General features: G+C 38.0%; 1 protein-coding gene and 1 pseudogene across 1 annotated transcript in view; both read left to right on the forward strand.

Moving 5' to 3' along the window:
- FSIP1 (fibrous sheath interacting protein 1) overlaps nt 1–15,594 on the forward strand; it is a 196,097-nt gene that overhangs the window by 107,250 nt on the left and 73,253 nt on the right. The gene's annotated exons all lie outside the window — the stretch shown is intronic.
- LOC125169365 (uncharacterized) lies at nt 12,202–12,333 on the forward strand (annotated as a pseudogene).

Genomic DNA, 15,594 nt, shown 5'->3' on the forward strand with positions numbered 1-15,594 from the left:
GCAACCCATTAATAGATGTCAAGTTCACATTATAGGTTTTAGTTCCCAAGCAGTGTTAAAAGCAAATGTGTGGGGTTTTATATTTCCAGCTGCCTTTTTTTTTTTCAAAGTAAAATATGTGGGTTTTGGTTTTCAGCAGGCCACATTTCTCCTAATAAAAACAGTTGGAACAAAATGTGTTTTATATGCCTATAAAAATGTCAGACCATAATGATTTTAGTGCTGAATATTTAAAAATGGGTCACTAATATTTAGGATATTAGCATCTGCAAGGAAAGTAAATTATGGAAAGTAAATTACACTATATCATTTATATAAAGGAGAAGGTGGTTGGAAACTGGTCCGGTAACTGTATCGGGACCATTTTATTTCAGCTTCTGTGTAATGTGCATGTCTTTCAGCTTTAAGTTATTCAAATTTTGGCCTTAAAATTATTGAACTTCAGTATTTGAAAATGGGCCCCAAAGTCCAAGAATCTTTCATGTGTTTGGAGACACAATTCATTATGTGTAAAAGTACCTTCCTGCTGTGGACTTGCCAGAGAGGCATCTCAGTGGGTTCTGGTGCCAAAATCAGTTGTGCTTCCTTCTAATGGCTCACTTTCTATGATCTGATTGACATTCTGAGCACCTTTTTGCCCTGTCTTCTAGGAAGCTCAGAAAAAACCTTTTAGCCCATCTCTAGCCCATACATTTTGTACATTTATCACACCTCTGTAATTCTTTTCATGTGATCTCTTTTACCTTTATATTTTTTCTGCCTAATTTTTCTCACTTAACTTTCTTCCCATGTTACCCTAGAGTTAGTGTTGTAGGCTGCTGTATATCCGTGTTAGTATAATATGGCTGAAAATTGATTTTTAAAAATCTGAGTTTGTTTTTCTTAGAACATTTCATCCACATCATTACATTTCTCTAGCACTTTGGCACTTTTTCTTTATAACTGACAATTACAAATTTTTATTTTTATTTAATTTTCATTTTAATTAAAAAAATTTTTTTGATGTTTATTTAGTTTTTTTTTTTAATTTTTTTTTCAACGTTTATTTATTTTGGGGACAGAGAGAGACAGAGCATGAACGGGGGAAGGGCAGAGAGAGAGGGAGACACAGAATCGGAAACAGGCTCCAGGCTCTGAGCCATCCGCCCAGAGCCCGACGCAGGGCTCGAACTCATGGACCGCAAGATGGTGACCTGGGTGAAGTCGGACGCTTAACCGACTGCGCCACCCAGGCGCCCCGATGTTTATTTAGTTTTGAGAGACAGAGAGAGAGACAGAGCATGAGCAGGGGAGGGGCAGAGAGAGAGGGAGACACAGAATCCAAAGCAGGCTCCAGGTTCTGAGCTGTCAGCACAGAGCCAGATGCAGGGCTCGAACTCACAAACTGTGATATCATGACCTGAGCGAAAGTCGGACGCTTAACCAACTGAGCCACCCAGGCATGCCTTCAATTACACATTTTAAAATTTCCAAACAGGAAAATTCCTGGGCTGTGTTTTAAAAAAATCTTTACCACCCTGCCAATATCATTATTATACTATGTGTTAACTAACTTGGATTTAAATAAAATTTAAAAATTTAAAAAATCTTTACTGCCTTTTCAGATAATAAAAGTAATGCTAGCTGGTTATAAAAAACATTATAAGATGTTCAAACATTATAAAAATATATAAGGCAGAAAATAAAGGTCCTCCATAATATCCTGTTTTCTAAACAAACAAACAAAAAGCTACTCCCAAACCAAAAACCAAAAAAAACTCTTAACTATTTGGTGTATAGTTTTGTCTTTCCAGTTTTGTTGAGAAATTATTGACATGCATTTTACTGTATAAGTTCACCGTGTGGGTCATGATGGTTTGATTTCCATACATTGTGAAATTATTACCATACTGGGTTCATCTAATGTTCATCTTCTCATATAGATACAATAAAAAGAAAAGAAAGGAGAAAAAAGCAAAGCCAAAAAAAATTCTCGAGATGAGAATTCTTAGGATTTACTTTCTTAATGACTCTCCTATAGATCATACAACAGTGTTAGCTACGGTGATCATGTTCTACATTACATCCCATTATGTATCTTACAGCTGGAAGTTTGTACCTTTTGACCACCTTCCTTCAGTTTCCCCTCCCCACCCCCACCTCTGGTAACCACAAATCTGATCTCTTTTTCTATGAGTTGGTTGTTATTGTTTGAGATTCTACGTGTGAGATCATACAATATTTGTCTTTCTCTGGCTTATTTCTCTTAGCATAATGCCCTCAAAGTCCATCCATGTTGTTGCAAATGGTAGGATTTCCTCATTTTTTATGACTGAGTAATATTACATTAATATATAATATATATATATATATATATATATATATACACATATTCCAATGCATATCTATTCTATATACTTATGTATACAACATACATTTATCCATTCATCCATTGACGGACACTTGGACACTTAGGTTGTTTCCATGTTTTGACTACTGTAAATATTGCTGCAATGAACATGGATTGCAGATATCTTTTCGAGTTAGTGTTTTCATTACTACATTCTCAGAAGTAGCATTGCTGGATCGTAAGATAGGGCCATTTTTAATGTTTTGAGATTCTTCCATACTGTTTTCCATAATGGCTTCACCAATTTATGATCCTACCAAGAGTGTACAGGAGTTCCCTTTCCTCCACATCCATACTAGCATTTATTATCTCTTGTCTTTTTGATGCTAGCCCTTCTAATAGGCTGAGGTAACTCCACTGTGGTCATTGTGGTTTGAATTTGCATTTCCCTAATGATCTGTGATGTTGAGCATCTTTTCATGTGCCTGTTGGCCTTATGTATATTTTCTTTGGAGAAATGTCTATTCTCCAAAATGCCCATTTTTATATGGGGTTATTTGGTGGTCTGATATTGAGTTGTATGAGTTCTTTGTATGTTTTGGATATTAGCCCCGTATCAGATATATGGCTTGCAAATGTTTTTTTTCCTCATTCTACAGATTGTCTTTTTATTTTGTTGATGATTGATCTCTTTTGCTGTGTGGAAGCTTTTTAGTCTGATGTAGTCCAACTTTTTTTTTTTTATTCTGTTGCTTGTGCTTTTTAAGTATCATATTAAAAAAAATCGTTGCCAGGGCCAATGAGAGTATGATAGAGTTTTGCTTCTGCATAGTCTTGAAGATATGCCAGTCAAATTTGAGGCACAAACTCAGTGTGCTTGAGATGCTTTGTAGGAGGGGACCATGGTTGCTCTGGATATCAGACAAATGGAATTTAGAGGGCAGAGGGTGGTAGTTCAGAGTCTGGCCATGGCACCAGCGTCACATAGGCCTGTGTCCAAGCCCTGGTAGCTGAGTGACTTCAGACAAGCTGCCTCTCCTCCATAAGCTGTCTCTCCTCCATAAGTACTCCATAAGTGCTTTAAAGTACTATTTTGAGTGAGTGAGAGATTATGTAAAGCACTTAGCACAGTGTCTGATATGTAATAAATGCTAAATAAATGTTAGCTGTTATATTATTTTGACTGATTGATGGCTATTTATTTATTTAGTTATATTTTTTATTTAAATCCAAGTTAGTTAACATATGGTGTAATAATGATTTCAGGAATAGAATTTAGTGGATGGCTATTTATAGAGAAACCCTGAAGAATCATGGTGCAAACAAGATAGAGTTTATTTCTCTGCCACACGTGTGTCTAGATGGAAGGTCCAGGGCTATCATTCCGTAGTTATCAGAGACCCAGGTTCTTTGTACCTTGATGCTCACCTGGTTTCCAGCCCCTGGTCTAAGATGCCTGCTGTTCCTGTCACCATCGCAACCATGTTCAAGCCAGGGGGAAGGTCATAACTCAGAATTTGCATATAGCTTCTATACTCACAACCGACTGGCCCAAACTTAGTTATATGGCCATTCCTAGCAGCAAGAGAGGCTGGGAAATGAGTCTTTAGTTGAGTGGCTATATGGCCAACTAAAAACACTGATACTATGTCAAAGTCTTTGAGAGACAACTTGCGGTCCCTGTCACGGCAGCTACAGCACTGTCTCTGAGGGAAGGCAGGTGTCCTGCATATGTCCTCTTTAAGAACTGGCTCCTGCCCTGTTGTATGTGTATTTATCAAACACCCTTGTCAACTTGTCAACTGGTTTATATTTTTATCTTTTGCTAATTCTTTGTCAACTTGTTTATGTTTTTATCTTTTGCTAATTCTTTGGGATAGTGATGTCAGATGTTTACTAGCTTTTCTATAAAGAACTGTTTCCTTTTATACTAAAATTACTTTTTTTATGCTTTAAGACTACCCTGATGATGTAAGATTCTGGGTTTCATTCTTAAAATTTCCCCACTTCTCTGTTTGAAGAAGTATACTTCAGGGGCACCTGGGTGGTTCAGTCATTGAGCATCTGACTTCGGCTCAGGTCATGATCTCACAGCTCGTGAGTTTGAGCCCCACATCAGACTCTGTGCTGACAGCTCAGCCTGGAGCCTGATTTAGATTCTGTGTCTCCCTCTCTCTGCCCCTCTCCCACTTGGTCTGTCTCTGTCTCAAAAAGAAATGGAAATATTAAAAAACAGTAAAAAAAGAAAAGAAGAAGTACATTTCATTCATTTAAATTAGTCTAGTACCTAGGGAGCTTGCTTAAGAGTTTTAGTCTTCAGATTACTGTGGTATAGACTTCACTTACATGATTGTAAACATTCAGGTGGGTGCTGAAAGATTCAGAGCTGGAAAAGCTGAACATTTATTATGACAAATAATAGCTTTGGTACCTTGTGGCTATTACAAATATTAATGTTAAAATTTGTACCCGTGACAAATGGAAAATTATGTAGCCAGGGAAACACATGTGATGACATTGTTGGGTTAATCCTTTTAATAGATTAATATTTCTTAGCACTGGCTAATCATTAAAATGCTTTAACATAAATATTCTTCTTGGTATCTCTGCTTTTCTTGTATATGGTGGTAAAGTAGCCTGTTCAACTGGGTTATCTTTGTACCAAGCTCTGTGTCATCTCAAATATAGAAGAGCTCTTATTTAAAAAAAATTTTTTTAACATTTTATTTTATTATTGAGAGACAGAGACAGAGTATGAGCGTGAGAGGGGCAGAGAGGGGGAGACACAGAGTCTGAAGCAGGCTCCAGGCTCTGAGCTGTTAGTACACAGCCCCATGCGGGGCTCAAACCCACAAACCGTGAGATCATGACCTGAGCTGAAGTCAGACACTTAACTGACTGCGCCACCCAGGTGCCCCAGAAGAGCTCTTATTTTAAAATTAGATTTCATGGAGGCACCTGGATAGCTCAGTCTTGGTTTTGTCTCAGGTCATGATCTCACGTTTTGTGAGATCAGGCTCCATGTCAGGAGCAGAGCCTGCTTGGGATTCTCTCTCTCCCCCTCCCTCTGTGCCTCCCCTGTGCTCTCTCTCTCTCTCAAAATAAACTTAAAACAAACAAAAAAAAAAGGAAATTAGATTTCATGGTTGTCCCAACTGAATAGTAGCTGAGACTGACCAAAATTTGGGTGTTACTTGGGTTGGAGTTTCTTTTTTCCATATCAGTTTGGCGGGGGAACAGTTCAGAAAAATGTACAAGGCTGTGTGATATTTGTCCTGATCTGTTTGGTTTCTAAAGCTTGATTGAATATATTCAGGGGTCCTGGTTACTTAGTTTTTATCCTACCTGGACTCCCAGGCTCTTGCAATAATTATACTGAACTCTTCTCCATCTTTCTTTCTTTCTTTCTTTCTTTCTTTCTTTCTTTCTTTCTTTCTTTCTTTTTTTTCTTTCTTTCTCTTTCTTTCTTTCTTTCTTCTTTTTAAAATTTTTTTTTAATTTTTGAGAAAGAGAGAGAGAGACAGAGACAGAGTATGAGTGGGGGAGGGGGAGAGAGAGGGAGACACAGAAGCTGAAGCAGGCTCCAGGCTCTGAGCTGTCAGCACAGAGCCTGACCCGGGGCTCAAACCCACAACCTGCAAGATCATGACCTGAGCCAAAGGTGGATGCCCAACCGACTGAACCACCCAGGTGCCCCTCTTTTCCATCTTTCTTAAAATCCAGTGTTGGCTGTCTGAGTGTAGAACCTCCTAAAATGTCATGAGAATCTACTGAGCTTGTTTTAACTAACAAGGAGAGAAACAGATTCAAAGACAGAGTAACCAGTTGAGGACGCCGGCTTAAGAAGGGACCTGCACATATGGATAGCCTAACACCCTTGCTTTTGAATTTTTCTGAGACCTTTATAAAAGTGGGCATGATTCTTAAATTAAAGAAAAAAAAAAAAGACAACGACAACAGAACATATCCGAAGAATTAAAAAACCTAAAAGCATGTCAGTGAACTTAGTCTCCACTGTTTCATTTTAGCAGGCTTTGTGGCTTGGTATGGACAGAGGATAGAGGGAGGCAGACTCAGCCATGTGATTTCAGATTGCCTTCCTGTGGGGTTACAGCGTTTCCACTGCATTTGTCCACAGTTCGCATATTGTCATTGACTTTAGGTAGCAATAACATAAAACACTATTAAAAGAGGAAAATCCCACACCCTTGATAAGACTTGGTAGCTGAATTTATATTTTTAGAAAGCAAAGCTTGGAAACAACCGTATTTATTATTTTAAAAGATTTTCGAGCGTTTTTGTAAAGTGTGCATCTGTTATCATTACTCTAAATATGAATTCTTCTATATTTCAAACAAAGTGTTCACTGATATTTACCTTTCCGATGAGATATTTTATGTGTGTGACTATTTTTAAAGCATGTGCTCATTTGGGTGGAGCTGCTCTTGTGGTGTTTAACCTGTATTTACATATTTTCCTCTTCCTTATGAATGTCTTGTTTCTGACTTTTTAAGACTAAATCCCAAATGCTTCATTTTGGTGATTATTGGATAGCCTACAGATAGAACACACACAAGAAAGAGTGTGTTTATTATTGGCTAAATTATTTATTTTTCATTTACTAAGTATAACTTTAGTTACTTTTGTAAGTTTTTAAATATATGGACTGCTAAGTTGTATTTATTAGCAAAATGTGTTAACTACTTTGAGCATTTTGGTGTAATTCTCTTTCTACGAGTTCTTTTTCTGTATATACAAATATACCCATGCATACCTTTGCAATAAATTAGAATCTAGGTGTATATAGATGTATATACACATTATTTAGATTGTACATATAGTGTTATCTTATGAAAATACCCCTTGTCAATAATTACACTTTGTGAATATGCTTTTAAATAACTACCTAATACTATATTACATTGTGTGGTACACCACATTCTACCAATTTCCTTGTTGTTGGACACTTAGATTTTGTGTTACTAGAAAGAATGTTGTGACAAACATTCTTATATATTTCTCTTTCTGTCTTTGATAATTTCCTTAGGATGAATTCCTAGGAGTAGAATTACTGGTCTAAAGGAGTGTGAAAAAATTTTAAAGGTTCTTGATACATAATGCCAAGTTCATTCACCCAGTCAAAAATGTTTCCCTAAGCACCATGGATATAGCAAGGAAGAAGACAGTCCTTGCTCTCAATTCATAGTCTAGTTGGGGGAGAGATATATGTATGATTAAACTCAGGTTCATGCTTTCCAGAAAGGCTGTGTTAATTTGCATGTCACTGACATTGTCAATGTATGCAAGAAGTTTTGGAATGTGTATATGTGTTCTTTGGAATTAGGGTGTCATAGAATACTTTATAGGAAATAAAAGTATTTGTGTTTTGGTTACTGCATATCATGAATCACATCCCAAATAATTTTTGATATTACCGATTTAGAAAACCTAACCCATTTCAACATCCCCATTTCTGTCACAAAGCATTGATCTACATTTGTAGAGTATTCTCATTTCCATACTTTTATGGGGGCTTTCCTACTGTATTCTCCCAGTCTCTTGATACTTTCTGCCACTGACGAATAGAACACCACTCTGACACATGGAAGGGTTGATAAAAAATACTAAATGCACAGTGCTTAAAACTATCTTATCAGTATTCTGTTTTCCTTTTCAAAGGAGAAAGACCCTTATTTTATGTATAGTCTTTATAAGTGTGGATAAGGCATATAAGAGTGGAACCTAAATATCTATGGTAATAACAACTCATGGTAATGCTATTACATTTAGTTTGCAGATTCTCCAATACCTATTAAGCGCTGGTTTAATATTCAGGACACAAATAGCAGTTTTCAGGACAGCAGGTTAATCTGTTGTATTCATATAGCTAATATATTACATATCTGGCAATGAAAAGCAATTATTTGTCATCAGAACAGACTAATGACATTAAGGTGCGTAAAAAAAGAAAAGAAAAGAAAAGAAAAAAAGCCCACATTTTTAGTTTGCCTGAAAGTTAGTGGGAGGGCGAATGTGGCTTTCATGGAGCACTGAGCTGCATTTTTATGTCCAGAACGCTCAGTCCTTGGGAATAATTATTCTATTCACTGCTCGATAGGTTTCCCACATGTGAAAGCTGCCAAGCTTCTCTGGCTTCTAATTTAGGAGCTAAAAAGATTTCCTTACTGGACTTAAAAGTGATCTTTAGGCAAATGTATGGCCTTCCCTCTTCACTCAAAACTGGCTACAGATAGGCACTGTATATACAAGTAGCCTTGCCAAGTATGGCGAGATAAATTATGTGACTGAGCTGTTTTCCAAAACATGCCTTTTCACAATAAAATACCATATTTTTCTGGTTTACTCGAGTTATTAGTATGATCTCCATACTCAAATGAGCAAGCCAACTATGCCTAATAAGTGATGAGAGATGGTGTAATGTCTGCCACTGTATACTTTCAGTTTTATCCATTTGTATTTCATTTGATTTTGATGAAGTGTACGATTTTTTAGTTTACCAAATGAAATAAATGGAGTGGTTTGCATATTATGCCATGGGAATTCTGAAGACTTGTATGTCTAGGATGAGTTTTTAGAGAGGTAGAGGTTTCAGTTTGTGGACGTGGAAAAATGTGGATGCCTGGTTCAATACATCCTTGAATTTTATATTTGATAGAAGGGTATCATAGCATTGATAATTTTTTGGCGCTTAATTCTTCAGTCAGTATCACGTTGCCAAGGTCTATCTATATTTTTGCGTGCATCAATGGTGCACTCTTTTTGCGGGCAACGTACTATTCCATAGTGGGAATATACCTAAATTTATTTACATATTTTCTTGTATATAGACATGTGGGTTATTTCCAGCCTTTTGTTATTATGAATGCTGTTGCCGTGGACATTCTTGTATGTGTTGTGTGTTTTACATGTGTAAGAGTTCCTCTGGTTTCTACTTTGGAGTAGAATTGATGGGTCATAGAGTGTCTGAATGTTCAGTTTTATAAGATAATGCAATCCTGTCTTCCAAAGCAGTTGTACCTAAGTTTACATTCCTACCAGAAACACTTTGGAAGTCTTGTCATCCATATTCTCTTTAAACACTTGATGCTATCGGACTTCTGAATGTTGCTAATTATGTGGGTTTAGAAGGGTCTTCATTTGTATTTTGCTGATCACTAACGAGGTTAAATGTTTATTCAATACTTATTGCCATATGTATTCCTTCTTTTAAAAAAGGCCTGTTCATGTTTTTGGCCTAGTTTTAAAAATCGCATTGATTCAGCTTTTCTTATTAATATAGGAATTTTAAAAAAAATATATGTTCTTGATACTAATCCTCTGGAAACTTTATGGATAGGAGATATCCTCTCCTGGTTTGCAACTTCTTCCACTTTTTCTAGGGTGACTTTTAACGATTGGATGTCCTTGCTTTTTAACAGAGTCAAATTCATGAATATTTTATAATGAACTCTTTTAAAGAAAACCTTCCCTGTCAAGATCAGAAGGAATTAGAAAATATACTCCTCACTAAAATTTTTATAGTTTTGCTTCCAGTATTTTAAGTTCTGATCCATCTGGAATTAGGTTTTGTATGATGTGAAATAAAGGTTCAGTTTTCATTTTTATCATATAATTCACCACCTCTGTCATATATTAAGGTCATATATGTGCTTGGGATTTTTTCTGAGCTTTCTTCTGTTCCATGCGTCAGTACGTCTATCCCTGCCCTGAGTCATAGTCAGTCAGCTTTGTAAGTGGTTCTAATATCTGATAGTGCACAGCTCCCCTCCTGGCTCTTCTTTTTCAGGAAGACTTGCCTTTTCTTTGCTTCTGTGTGTGAACTTACAAATCAGCTTCTTAAGTTCCATAAACAATTCTCTTAGGATTTTGATTAGCATTGTATTGAATTTTTAGATGAATTTGGAAAGAATGTCATCTTTATGATATTAGGTGTTCCTTAGGAACCTGATACATCTCTCAATTTATTTAGGTATTCTTTAGTGTCTTTTAATAAAGTGTAAATATTCACATGTTTGAATCTTGCATCTTTTTTTTTTAATGCTTATTCATTTCTGAGAGACAGAGAGACGGGGTCTGAGTGGGGAAGGGGCAGAGAGAGGGAGACTCAGAATCTGAAGCAGGCTTCCAGGCTCTGTGCTGTCAGCATACAGCCTGATGGGGGACTTGAACCCACGAACTGTGAGATCATGACCTGAGCCAAACTCAGATGCTTAACCGACTGAGCCACCCAGGTGCCCCGAATCTTCCATCTATTTAAAAAAATATTTATTCCTAGTTGCTTGATATTTTTAATGTGATTATACATCATGTCTTGTAAATCATGTATTCTAGCTGCTTATTCCTGGTGTATAGAAATGTGATTGGTTTTTGTATATGGATCTTATATATCCAGCTATCTTGCTAAACTCTCTTTTTAAAACATTTTTATTTTAAATGTTATTTTAAATTTAAAATTTAAAATTTATTTTAAATTTTATTTTAAAATGTTTATTTTATTTTTGAGAGAGACAGAGTGTGAGCTGGGGAGGGGCAGAGGGAGAGGGAGACAGAATCCGAAGCAAGTTCCATGCTCTGAGCTGTCAGCACAGAGCCTGATGTGGGGCTCAAACTCACGGACCATGAGATCATGACCTGAGCCGAAGTCCGACGCTTAACCGACTGAGCTCCCAGGTGCTCCTCTTTTTAAAAAAATAGTAACTTATTTGTGGATTCTTTTGGGCTTTCTATGTGTATAATCATCATTGACGTTTTTATTTTCTTCTTTTCCATTATTTTTGCCTTTTTTTCCTGGTACTGTTAAGAACTTCATGACAATGTTGAATAGAATTGATGATGATGGGCGTTCTTTTCTTGTTCTTGTTCTTCTTTTTTTTTTAAATGTTTGTTTATATCTGAGAGTGAGAGAGAGAGAGACCGAGCAGGAGTGGGGGAGGGGCAGAGAGAGAGATGGAGACAGAATCTGAAGCAGGCTCCAGGCTCTGAGCAGTCAGTGCAGAGCCAGACATGGGGCTCAAACTCATGAGCCATGAAATCATGACCTGAGCCAAAGGCGGATGCTTAACTGACTGAGCCACCCAGGTGTCCCCATTGTTTTCTTGTTCTTGATTTCAAAGGCCATACTTCTAATGTTTTCCAATTAAGTGTGATGTTTGTTATAGATTAAAAAAAAATACACCAGGTTAAGGATAGTCCCTTCTCTATTCCTACTGTTTTTATCAAGAATTTGCATAAAATTTTATCAAATGCTTTTCAGAATCTACTGATCTATCTTTTTTCCCCTCATTTAAACTTCTAATATGTTAAATTAAAAATACTAAAACTATAAAAATATTCTTTTCAGATATACATGCACAGGGTAAACTATGTATTAAAAAAAATAGTCAGAGGTGTCTGTGTGGCTCAGTTGGTTAAGTGTCCAACTCTTGGTTTTGGCTCAGGTCATGATCTCATGGTTTCATGAGATTGAGCCCTGCGTTGGGCTCTGCACTGACAGCCTGGAGCCTGCTTGGGGTTCTCTCTTTTCCCGCTCTCTCTGCCCCTCCCCCCCCAAATATGTAAATCTACTTAAAACAAAACAAAACAAAACAAAACAAAAAGCAGTCAGTGGCAAGTACATGATTCAGGATAACAGTTAACACAGGTGGGTAGGGAGAAGCACTTGGGAGACATCAGTTGTTGCCAATGTTCCAGTTCCCATGTCAGGTGGTGAGTTTATGGCCATACAGTATAGTATCTAAAGCAAACAAATATATGCATAAAAACACAAATGATTAAATACAAAAGCTGATCATGCATAGACCATTAAGGAAAGATAAGCCTAGGTGTTATGAACTAAGAATTATGATTAATCCATCACTTCTCAGCCTTTTGGCTAAGATCAAGTGAAGAATTATGATTAATCCAATTGTACGATTTAAAAAAATAAATCCTTATTTGTCTATATCAGACTGTATTGCATTTATTCCTGGGTTGGTAAAAAGTCTTCTTCAAGTGCTGCATTTTTCACTGCTATTGGTTAAGTTCCTCCTCTTTAGATACCTTTTGGCTGTTTGTGGTTGTGAGATTTAATATCATGGCTTACATGTGCTTTAGGGTCTGCACATCCTAAGAGTGAAAAGTTCTGTGATTATCCTGTGCTCTCAATTGTTTAGTCCCCACATTGCAAGATGATTAAATGGCCCTCGTTCTAGGTTGACACTTTGTGTGGAATGCTCTGCAGTGTATAGAGAGCCTGACCCTTTCTTTTGGTTACTTAGACCACACACTTCTGTAATGAACATGCCATGAATTTCTATCCCACCCATCCTAACCATCTCATCCTATCATGTAGGGCTGGGGCATGAGGTTTGTAGCTTTTGGGGAGGACACTCGGAATGTATTTTAGTGGTTACGGACATTTGGAACGAAACAGAGTTGGATTTGAATCTTGGCTCTTCTTTTTACCAGCTGTGTGGTCTTTAGAAATTTGAATAACCACTCTGAGCATCAGTAATCCAAAAAATTTGCCTGATATTTTTCTCCCAGGTTGTTGTGTTATAATGTTGTCGATTGTTATTACTATGATGATCATATCAGCATCGTGTACAATTAATTTTTGTTATCTCCATGCAGCTGGATGAAGTTTCAAGCTACTGACCTGGATTTTCCCTTGAGTGTGCTTAGAGGCACCAGTTGTTTTATTTCCTAAGTTCTGAAAAGAGGCCTAGTGCCAAAATACCCTTACCTTCCTTTTCAACCAGTGCTTTTTCTCTTCTGTCGATTAATGGGGGGAGGGGAGAGACGGGCAGTCATGTCATTCACAGCCAGGCCCTTTCTAAGCAGATACAAGTGTTTGGACTGATCTCAGTGCTGAGAACAATATTAACAGCGATCACCCCAGTACCGAGCACCCCCACAGCAGCTACCGTACTGAATGCCGGACCCTCAGAATCTCCCTAGGTTCCAGTCCAATTTCCTAAAGCAGATTTTTAAAAATATTTATTTATTGAAGGAGAGAGCGCAAGTGGGGGAGGGGCAGAGAGAATGAGGGGCGGGGCAGAGGATCCCAAGCAGACTTCTAGCTGACAGCAGGGAGCCCCATACGAGATGCTAGGAGAGCCGGATGGGGGTTCAAACTAATGAGCTGTGAGATCATGACCTGAGCTGGACTTGGATGCTCAACCGACTGAGCCACCCAGGCAACCTTTCCAAAGCAGATCTTTGATCTTCATCTTCATACCAGGAAGTCGGGGGCTTAGAGAGATTCAATAACTAGCCCAGTGTCACACCATTAGTAACTGGCAAAACCAGGAGGCACCCCCTGGTCTCTGTGACCAAAACCTACATTCGCAGCCACTTCCTATGTGGACGCGATTGCTTGGACAGTGTTTACATGTCCCTAATTTTTTGGATTTCGGACTTGGAAGTATGTGGAACCCAGAACTCAGTGGGACCTGGGTGGTTGAATCGTTGGATTCTCTGTGCCTTTTGGGGAAGCCAGCTCCCTGCCCATGCGAGAGAATCTCTGGAAACTTTGGATGCTCTTTAGCCATTTTGAGAAAGAAAGCGAGGGAGGGAGTGGGAGAGAGAGAGAGAGAGGCTCCCAAGCAGCCTCAGTGCTGTCTGTGCAGAGTCCAACTTGTGGCTCCATCTGGCAAACCGTGAGATCATGAACTGAGGCGAAGTCAAGAGTCGGACAGTCAACCCACTGAGCCCCCCAGGTGCCCCATTTTGGCCATTTTCTACTAAAAGTTGAATCTAAGATGATTCAGTGCTCCGATTGGTAGTTTCTAGAAATTTTCGCATTATTCACTTTGGGTGCGGAGTATTCAGATATGTGGCATTCATGACTGTATTTTGGATTTTTAAGTCAGAAAACTAGAGCATTTATAAAAACCTTGGAAAATATCTGTAGTATGCTGAAATAAAGTGAGAACTTAGTAAAAATATGCATTAATGCAGGAATCCACTGCCCTCACACTAAGCACAAGAGATCTCTGTTGAACCTTGGGAAAAATAAACTTACTCCCTTGGCTTTTATGGGGGTGGCACTAAAATTTGGTAGCTGTGCCCAGGAGTGGGGTAGTGGCATAGAATGAAAACAGTCTGCAGGAGCCTTCAGGTTCTTTAAAACACAACCAACTTAAACATTAACATAGTCTTTAGAGAATGAATCCCGGATTCCCTAATCCCACACAGACAGTTGAGTTTTTGAAAAAGAGGTTCAACTTAAAAAGTTAGTTTACTCTTCTACTTACCAAGTATTTAATTAAACACAATTAACCAAAGGGTGAGAGAATAAAATTTTCTGTTTAAAATTCTTTCCTTCTTCAGCACACCCCCCAAATGACACAAGTTTGAGGAAGAATTGTTAAATTTTAGTTTTTGCCCTTGTGCTAGTTCCCTATTTTGATCCAGTTAATATTAAAATGCTCACAAAGCAATTATCATTCATCTTTCAACTTGATGAACAGATTTTCATTGCAGATGAAATCTGCCCTGTAAATGATTCAACACTAATGAAAACAAGAATCAACCTGATTTGTTTCAACACCTCCATTTCTCTGCGGGAGGTGACATTTTTCTGCCAGTTTGTCCAAGTGCTGCTTTTGCAGCCTCCCTCTTGCTCAAGTAGCGTGTATTTGGCTTTGTTTTGAATTCAGTCGAGAGTATGCCTGAGCTTGAAAATGAAAAACAGTATCCTACTTCTCAGATTCTGTTTGTAAGGATGTGGCAGAGTGCTTACAATACATTTGGAAGCTTGTGACTCCCGAGAATTTCTCTGGCATTGCTCAGCATTCAGTATTTGCAGTGTATTTAATTTATTGGTAGCATTGAATAACATGCAGGGTAAAATGGCAGCCCTGTTAGGCTTTCCATTTGAACAGCCTTACTAGGATAGCAGCTGACCAAACGCTGACAGCTCTTTCTGCCCATAAAAGAAGTTGGGTTCAGCATTCCAGCTGAACCAATTGACCAATTGACCTTTCTTCAGTCTTCTTTTGTACACCCTTAGGAGAGGAACCATCACCACTCTTTAGTTTATATCTGCTATATGGTTCCTTAATTTATTCCTCATATATGGGAGTACATTTCTTTCCGTGTTCATGTGTGGGGCTTTTGGGCCAAATTTGTTTCCTGCGTTTCTGTTTCTGTTTACCAAACAGAGTAGTCACTACTGGAACAGATTTACTCACTCAAACATCGACTGGCACATAAGTGCTCAGTAAACAGTGTTTGAATGAAGAAATGCCGGGCAGTGAATA

This window comes from Prionailurus viverrinus, chromosome B3 (genome assembly GCF_022837055.1).
Source record: "Prionailurus viverrinus isolate Anna chromosome B3, UM_Priviv_1.0, whole genome shotgun sequence".
Lineage (NCBI taxonomy): Eukaryota > Metazoa > Chordata > Mammalia > Carnivora > Felidae > Prionailurus > Prionailurus viverrinus.